Here is a 9,247-nt window from a genome sequence, read left to right on the forward strand (position 1 = left end):
ATGTGAGTGGGAGGGAAAGAGATTAAAAGAGAGAGGTAGGGAGGGTCAGGTAAAGGTGAGGAAAGAGGTGGAGAGAAAGGATGTGAGTGGGAGGGAAAGAGATTAAAAGAGAGAGGTAAGGAGGGTCAGGTAAAGGTGAGGAAAGAGGGGAAGAGAAAGGGTGTGAGTGGGAGGGAAAGAGATTAAAAGAGAGAGGTAGGGAGGGTCAGGTAAAGGTGAGGAAAGAGGGGGAGAGAAAGGGTGTGAGTGGGAGGGAAAGAGATTAAAAGAGAGAGGTAGGGAGGGTCAGGTAAAGGTGAGGAAAGAGGGGGAGAGAAAGGATGTGAGTGGGAGGGAAAGAGATTAAAAGAGAGAGGTATGGAGGATCAGGTAAAGGTGAGGAAAGAGGGGGAGAGAAAGGGTGTGAGAGGGAGGGAAAGAGATTAAAAGAGAAATACTGGGAGGGAGGTGAAAGGAAAAGAAGAAAGAAATGAGAAGGAAGGAGAAAAATACGGGGACGGAGAAGAAAGAAAGGAAGTGGGGAGGAGTGAACCAGGGAAAAGACTAACGGCGCAATAGGCCGTGACGGAAAAAAAAAATAGGTGTGTGATGTAGGTGCTTATTTAGGTGTGTTCCTACTTCCGTTGATTTATATCTTTTTAATTTTGGTTGTGCAAACTTCCCAGGCTAACTCTATTTACAAGGGAAAAAAACAATTACAACTGTAGTACATTTCGGGCCATTACAATAGTGATGTTTCATAAGGTAGATAAGGAGATACTGGCGTGGACCTAAAGCGAATCTAAACAAAAAGTGTCTGCTACGATTCAATGAAGAGAAATGTAAAGTCCTGCACCTTGGAAGGGTATCCAGCACACCAATACCACATGGGAAACACTCCACTATCCACCACAGAGGCAGAGAAAGACATGGAGTATAGTTACCAGGCTACGTGCAGCAAAATCCCGCGATATAGCGAAAAATCTGCGATCCAGCGAGACCGCGATGAGTGAACCGCGATATGGCGAGGGATTACTGTAATTTAATTCACGACTCACAGCATGGGTTTACTAAAGGAAAGTCGTCCCTCACTAATCTTATATCCTTTTACAATAGAGTATACGAGGCAGCTGACAATGGTGAGAGCTATGATGTGGTTTATCTTGATTTTAGTAAGGCCTTCGATAAGGTACCTCACCAGAGACTGTTAAATAAAGTCAGGGCTCATGGGATAAGAGGGAAGGTATTTGATTGGATTAAGGCGTGGATTAGCGACAGGAAACAGAGGGTTACCATTAACGGTAAAAAATCCGAATGGGGTAATGTTACCAGTGGGGTTCCCCAAGGTTCAGTTTTAGGCCCGCTTATATTCATTATCTACATCAATGATATAGACAATGGGATAACTAGTGACATAGGTAAATTTGCAGATGACACCAAAATAGGACGCACTATTAGGGCAGGGGAGGATGCTAGAGCACTGCAGGAGGATCTCAACAAACTGTCAGCTTGGTCAGAGAAATGGCAGATGAATTTTAACATCACCAAGTGTAGCGTACTTAGTGTAGGAACACGCAACCCATTACACGGGTATAGTTTAGACTCCACAGCGATAGGCAGGTCTGAGTGTGAAAGGGATTTGGGAGTGTTAGTGAACTCTGACCTAAAACTAAGGAAGCAATGTATTAGTGCGAGGAATAGGGCTAACAGGGTATTAGGCTTTATTAACAGGACGGTAACCAACAGGAGTGCAGAGGTCATCCTCAGACTCTATTTATCGTTAGTTAGGCCACACTTAGATTATGCTGTCCAGTTTTGGTGCCCACACTACAGAATGGACATCAACTTGCTAGAATCAGTTCAGAGGAGGATGACCAAGATGATTCAGGGGCTGAGGAACCTCCCATATCAAAATAGGCTGAAACATCTAAACTTACATTCACTAGAAAGACGAAGAGTGCGGGGAGATCTGATAGAAGTATTCAAATGGGTCAAGGGTTACAACAAAGGCGATATAAGTAAAGTACTGAGAATTAGCCAGCAGGATAGAACTCGCAGTAATGGATTTAAATTAGAAAAGTATAGATTTAGGAGAGATATAGGCAAGCATTGGTTTAGTAATAGGGTGGTGGGGGAATGGAATAGACTCAGCAATCACATAGTTAGTGCAGGGACGATAGCTTGTTTAAAGAGTAGACTGGATAGCTACATGGACGAGGACGACAGGTGGCAGAGAGGTGTGGGTGCAGTAAGGTGACGGGGTGCTGGATGCGTGCCTGGGTACCGCTGGGATAACGAGGATCAAGCCTCTACCTGTAACCCCTGAAACTACACCTCACCCATCGTGAGTAGTCGGGGGGGATTCTGGAGCTGCCCTGTGTAGGCCACCCAGCCTCTTGCAGTTTCCCAAGTTCTTATGGGCACTCTTTTTAATTAATTATGTAGGTTCATTATACCTCAAAGTAGAATTAATTGTTGATCATTTAAACCAGAGTAAAATTAGTAGTTTATTCACCCAGTCTTATAAGGCACCATTATCGCACACAGGATCATCACCTGCCCAAATAATATAGGTAACGCGACTTTAAGAATGTTACTTGAGGTAAATATTGTTAAGAGATTCTGATGGTGAACTAAGGGTCATAGGACAGGGTCCACTTATAAGAGGTTAGCTTACGTATCTTACATCCCTAATTACACTTGTAAATACCATGAACACAGTTTAACATTAACACCTTAAACTAACATGCACACATGGGAATAAGTAGCACCGACATCATAACTGTTTCCACCCACACGGGGAAACACAGACTCCACCATTCCACACTTTAATTAAGTCCTAACCAAAAGTAGCGAGTGTTTGAGCTTATCCATTGTTACCCCTGAGAACGACACACATATCACCCTTTTGGCCTCTCCTTCCTTCCTCTCTTCACACACCCTGCCACCAGCAATCTCCACAACGCAGCTTCAAAAGTGTTTACTGCTGCATGTTGGCCTTGGTCTGGACGACGCCCAGCTTCCCATCTGTCAGGTTTGCCTTTGGCGCACCTGAAAGGGCGATGTCGCTCGTGAGAATGCCAGTCTCAGTTATAGTATTATAGCCAAAGTGAGTTGAACACCGTGAACGGCTCTTTCCTCACCTGAAAGGGCAATGTCGCGTTGAACACCGTGAACGGCTCTTTCCTCACCTGAAAGGGCAATGTCGCTCGTGAGAATGAGCTCGCTAACACAACCTTGTGCGAGGAAGGGGCGTGAGTCTCGGCCCCAAAATGCCTTGGTGTGACAAACTGGTCGCAGGTTAGGCCTGCTTGAGACCTGAGATTTCCTTGGTAGGCCTCCAATATCAATATAAGGTCACTGGTATTTTATTTCCATTATAAATATGTACCGTTCTCCCGCAATAGTTAAAAGAAGGCAGATTGACCACTTTCGGCAACGATACCCTGTTTTGACCCCTGACACCTCTGAATTTTGTTGACACTACAGATTGTAGGGGAGATATGGGAGCACAACAGCTTCTTTGTTTCAACCCCCATCTCTTCCCTCTCGCTCTCTCTCCCTTCTCTCTCATGCTTCTCTCTTTCTCTCTTTCCTCTCATACTTTTCATTTTTTTCTCCTTCTCGTGCACTTCCTTCTTTCCTTTTTTCTCTCCTCTCTCTCTCTCTGCCATGAGAAACCCACATACATATATAACTGGTTGTGCAAACTTCCCAGGCTAACTCTATTTACAAGGGAAAAAAACAATTACAACTGTAGTACATTTCGGGCCATTACAATAGCGATGTTTCATAAGGTAGGTAATGAGACACTGGCACGGACCTAAAGCGAATCTTAACCAAAAGTGTCTGCTACAATTCAATGAAGAGAAATGTAAAGTCCTGCACCTTGGAAGGGTATCCAGCACACCAATACCACATGGGAAACACTCCACTATCCACCACAGAGGCAGAGAAAGACATGGAGTATAGTTACCAGGCTACATGCATTGAAAGCCAAACCCGTGCCAATCATAAGAACATAAGAACGCAGGAGTCTACAAGAGGCCGGTAGGCCTGTACGAGGCAGCTCCTTTGGCCCTAAGCTCCCGTGTATCTAACCCCACCTAATATCGCTGTCCATTAATTTATCTAGTCTATTTTTGAATGTGACAATTGTATTGGCACTCACCACATGACTGCTAAGCCTATTCCACTCATCCACCACCCTGTTAGTAAACCAATTTTTGCCTATGTCCCTGTTGAATCTGAATTTATCCAGTTTAAACTCATTACTTCGTGTCCTACCCGGTTCTCTTACCAATAAAACCTTATGAATGTCTCCCTTATTAAAGCCCTTCATCCATTTATAAACCTCGATCATGTCTCCACGCACCCTTCGCCTTTCTAGAGAATGCAAGTTTAACTGTTTGAGTCTTTCCTCGTATGGCAAGTTTCTCAACCCCTGAATCACCTTAGTCATTCTCCTCTGCACCGATTCTAACATTTTGATATCCATTCTATAGTAAGGTGACCAGAACTGAACCGCATAGTCAAGATGAGGTCTAACTAATGCTAAATATAGTTTGAGGAAGACTTCGGGGCTTCTGTTGCTTACGCTCCTTGAAATAAATCCCAGTACCCTATTAGCTCGATTTCTAGCTTGAATGCATTGTGCCCTTGGACGGAGATCAGAGCTCACTAAGACCCTAAATCCTCTCGCACCCAGACCTGCTTATGAGTGTCATTTAAGCAGTAGTTATGTGAGGGGTTATTCCTACCTACACTCAGAATACTGCACTTCCCTACATTAAACTCCATCTGCCATTTATCCGCCCAGTCATACAATCTGTTGAGTTCACCTTGGAGAATACTAGCGTCCCGATCCGACTCAATTACTTTACCGATCTTGGTATCATCTGCAAATTTACTAACATCACTACTAATTCCTGTATCTAAGTCATTGATATGAATAATAAACAAAAGTGGACCTAATACCGAACCTTGTGGGACCCCACTCGTAACACATCCCCAGTCAGATCTTTTACCATTGACTTGCACTCTTTGCTTCCTATTGCTAACCCATGCCTTGACCCAGTTCAAAACTTTACCCTCTACTCCGTGAGCCTGTAATTTAAGCAACAGTCGTTGGTGAGGAACTTTGTCAAACGCTTTACTAACATCAAGATAGATTACATCATAATTTTCATCTCTGTCAACCGCCTCAAATACTTTATTGTAGAAGGACAAGAGATTGGTGAGGTATGACCTACCTTTTGTGAACCCATGCTGCGAGTCGTGAATTAAGCTATGTTTCTCTAAATGCTTCCGAATGTTCCTGGCTATTATGGACTCCAGCATCTTGCCTATAACCGATGTTAAGCTAATTGGGCGATAGTTTGAAGCAACTGACCTGTCCCCCTTTTTAAAAATCGGCGTTACATTAGCTACTTTCCATAGGCTCGGCACATAGCCAGTATTTACCGACATCTTAAAGATGTCGGTTAGTGGGTCACTGAGTACATCACCTAATTCCTTTAATACCCTCGGAAATATCCCGTCAGGACCTGGCGACTTGTTCTTCTTAAGCTTATCTATCTCATCCTGAACTACTTGCCTGGTAATGATTATATCCCTCAATTTGTCGCCATCCCCGCCCTCGTACACCTGAACTCTTTCCGGTATAGTCGTTCGATCCTCCTGTGTGAATACTGAAAGGAAGTAGTCGTTCAACAATGTGCTCATATTTTCGTAATTTTCTACTAGCTCCCCTGTGTTTGTTTTCAGCGGTCCAATTTTCTCCCGTGTTTTTGTTCTATACATCTGAAAGAAGCCCTTATTATTACTTTTCGCCTCATTTGCTACTTTGATCTCATAGTTCCTTTTTGCTATCCTGGTGTTTTTCTTAACTAATCTAGATAGTTCGACGTACCGGCCCCTGAGATGTGTTTCACCATTCTTTATTTTCTGATAAATTCCCTTCTTTAACCCAATCTCGTGTTTTAGTCCACGAGTCATCCACTTAGGATCATTGTTTTCTTTTCTAAGTGTTCGCTGTGGTATATGCTGTCCTTGCCCCTCTACTATTACTCTAACTAAGTTATTGTAAGACATTTCTACCTGGTTCTCCTGGCTCTCCAATCCGCAGTTCTGGCCCTCATGAATCCCTAAATTATCCCAGTTTACCCCTTCAAGATGTCTTCGAAGCCCCTCGTAATTTGCTCTTCTGAAATCTGGCACTAACACTGGGTTTGGTTCGCGGGTTACCGCCCAGTCTAAGCTAAAACGAACCGTTCTGTGGTCACTATTTCCTAACTCTCCGCCCACCTCCAACTCACGTAGCAAGTTCCCATTATTGGTTAGGACTAAGTCTAATATGTTATCTCCTCTGGTAGGATCAGTAACTACCTGCTTAAGGAAATTATCTTGTATAACTTCAAGAAAGTTCTCGGCTTCCAGGTCACCCACTAGGTCTTCCCAGTCTATATTCCTATAATTAAAGTCCCCCATTACGCAGACATTTCTACTCATACTCGCCCTGCCAATCTCCTGTAGTAATATACTCGTGTCCTGCCTGTTAAGGTTGGGTGGCCTGTACATAACTCCTAGAGTTAGTTTTTCTTTCCCTTTGTAAACATCCACCCAAACTGATTCTGAATCCATGTTAGTTTTGACTGAATTGTTAACTAAACATTTAAGTGAGTCTTTAACATATAGCGCAACTCCACCTCCCTTTCTGCCCCTTCTGTCTTTGTGAAACATCTGATAACCCGTTATTTCAAATTCTGATCTAAAATTTCTATTAGCAGTGTCTATCCATGTCTCAGTGATCGCAATTATGTCAAAATTTTCTGAACAAGCTTCACCCCTTAGTAAGTCTATCTTGTTTCTGAGGCTCCTGCTGTTAGTATAGAAGATTCTTAGCCCGTCCTCTGTTACTCCCCTAGAATTACTTCTAAGCTGCCTGGTTATATTATGAGCTAAATGTCCCCTCCCATTACTCCTCCCATTGCTCCCATTACTCCTCCCCCTTCGCCTATACTAAAAAATCCCTCAGGGTACCAAGTGCTCGCTCAAGGGAGTCTGAGAGAGCCTCAACACCCTTAAACGTCAAGCGTATCCCGTCACGGGCGTAGAGGGCGTCGTTGCCAAAGAAGAGGTCCCAATTGTCGACGAACAGCCACCCATTGCGCCCGCAGTGCTCAGCAAGTCTGCTGTTCACTGCTATCGCCCTGGACAGCCATCCATCGCCAACGCCCCTCCTTGGCAGGACGCCACACACTACTGGCGACCCACCAGCGTCACGTATCCTGCCTAACAATTCTCTAAAACGCCTGAGAAGGTCCTCGCTTGGAACACGAGAAACGTCGTTACCGCCACAGCTGAGAAAGACAATGGGGTTCGATCCCTCGCTTGCCATACACGCCTCAATCCTGTCTGATATATGGCCCACCCCTGCCCCTGGGAAACACACCCTCGTCCTGTTCTTATCCTTGGAGCAAAAATACCTGTCAACATAACGAACCTGACTATCACCACCAACAAGAACCCGACGGTTGGAAGAGGGGCCAGGAGGGGTGGGTGAAGGGGGGAGGGGAGAGCGGGAAGGGAGGGGAGGGACCTGCTGTGAAGAACGTGGAGAAATTGTGGAAGAGGTGGAAGATGGAGAGGAGGAGGAGGAGGAGGTGGAGGAGGAAGAGGAAGAAGGAGTAGGAGAAAGGGAGGGTGAGGTGGTGGAGGGAGGAACGGACGAGGAGAGGGAGGAGGAAGAGGGGGAAAGGGAAGGTAAGGGATAGGTGTTGGAGGGAGGGACGAGCGAGGAGGCGGAGGACAAGGAGGAGAAAGAGGGAGAGGAGGAGGAGGAGAGTGGGCGGGAAGAGGGGAGAGGGGGGACGGAAGAGGAAGGTGAGGCATTGGAGGCGGAGGAGGAGGAGGGGGAGGAGGAGGGGGAAGGAGGAGGAGGTGAAAGGGAGAGTGAGGTGGGGGAGGGAGGAACGGACGAGGAGAGGGAGGAGGAAGAGGGGGAAAGGGAAGGTGAAGGATAGGTGTGGGAGGGACGAGCGAAGAGGCGGAGGACATGGAGAAGAAAGAGGGAGAGGAGGAGGAGGAGGGTGGGCGGGGAGAGGGGAGAGTGGGGACGGAAGAGGAAGGCGAGGAGGAGGAGGAGGAAGAGGAGGAAGAAGAGAAGGAGGGGTGGGAGGCGGGGAGAGCGGAGATGGTCGAGGAGGAGGAGGAGGAGGATGGGAGGGGCTGCTGTGTGGGAGAAGACAATACTGGAGGGGAGGAGGACGAGGAAGAAGAGGAAGAGGAAGAGGAAGGGGAAGAGGAGGAGGCGGGGCTTGTTGCTGCTGCACTAACTAGTAAGTCTACCTGGCAGCGGACGGGTTAAGAAACATGATCCCCGCTGCTACCACCGGGTTAAACCAATACACAGGTGCAGGAGAGTGACAGGTGTGAGTGGGAAGATGACTTGGCAAATGATACCACACAGTGTACTGAAGCATAACTACTTTTATTTCCTAAATCAGCTATATATGAATTTAGCTTGTTTATAGTGTACAGTTTCATATTCATAAACCTTGTATTATAAAAGGTTTGGTTAGATTATGAGGTAAGTGAGGTTAGGTAATTTGAGTTAATATCTGTTGAACTCTTACTTACCTAACCTAATCTAACCTTACCTTATCTAGCCTAATCTAACCTAGTCTTACCTAACCTAATCTAACCTTTGTTGCTTTTCAAGGGAGTTGGGTATTTATCTGTGGAAATACTAATATTTTTTGTACATGAAGCTGTGACTGTAACAATGCAATGCTTCCCAGCAGCTGTGTATTTCTGCCACTTCATAGAGAAATAACTACAACTTTGTCAAAATAATAAAATTCCGTACAGGTGAAAAATGTTAGCATCCAGAAGAAATGATGCAAACCTCTACTAAATATTTACTGAAGGCTTAACTTAGGGAAATAAACCCTGGAACAAAGGGGCAGAAACCTTAAAACTCTCTCATCTTCTTAACCCCTTGACTGCAGATTTCCTTGTCAGACCTCACCAAGCTACAGGAATGGAACAAAAAGTGGCTGCTACAATTCAATGAAGAAAAATGTAAAGTCCTGCAGCTTGGGAGGGGATATCCAGCACACCAATACCACATGGGAAACACTCCACTATCCACCACAGAGGCAGAGAAGGACATGGGAGTATATGTTATCACGTTACCAGTAAAAGCCAAATCCGTGCCAATCGCAGCGGACGGGTTAAGAGGGAGAGAAAGTGAAGGAGTTACAAA

General features: G+C 45.4%; 1 protein-coding gene across 8 annotated transcripts in view; it reads right to left on the reverse strand.

Annotated features, from left to right (window-relative positions):
- Positions 1-9,247, reverse strand: part of LOC127002980 (putative zinc finger protein 66) — a 92,006-nt gene that overhangs the window by 62,575 nt on the left and 20,184 nt on the right. The gene's annotated exons all lie outside the window — the stretch shown is intronic.

The sequence above is a fragment of the Eriocheir sinensis genome, chromosome 24 (genome assembly GCF_024679095.1).
Source record: "Eriocheir sinensis breed Jianghai 21 chromosome 24, ASM2467909v1, whole genome shotgun sequence".
Classification (NCBI taxonomy): domain Eukaryota; kingdom Metazoa; phylum Arthropoda; class Malacostraca; order Decapoda; family Varunidae; genus Eriocheir; species Eriocheir sinensis.